Here is a 279-nt window from a genome sequence, read left to right as displayed (position 1 = left end):
TACGTCACGCTTTGCTAGATCCGCAAGCTGATTGTTCTCCCATCTTCCTTTATTGCCCCGTAAGGATCACGTACGAGATCGTCGACGAAGGCGACACCCTGGTATGGACTCTCCCCAGCGACGGGACCAGGCTTCTCAAGAAGTATAAGATCACCATCATCATGCGAATTGGAAAGAACGTTCCTTCTGGCACCGTGATTCCCCTGTACTTGAGCGTGCCCTTTGAATGGGAGCAGGAGCTGGGCGTGGTGGTCAAGTAAGTGCCTTGGGCTTTCTTAC

This window comes from Nannochloropsis gaditana (assembly GCF_000240725.1).
Source record: "Nannochloropsis gaditana CCMP526 unplaced genomic scaffold scaffold289, whole genome shotgun sequence".
Lineage (NCBI taxonomy): Eukaryota > Eustigmatophyceae > Eustigmatales > Monodopsidaceae > Microchloropsis > Microchloropsis gaditana.
The sequence above is the reverse complement of the archived record's forward strand: the minus strand, read 5'-3'. Positions refer to the sequence as shown.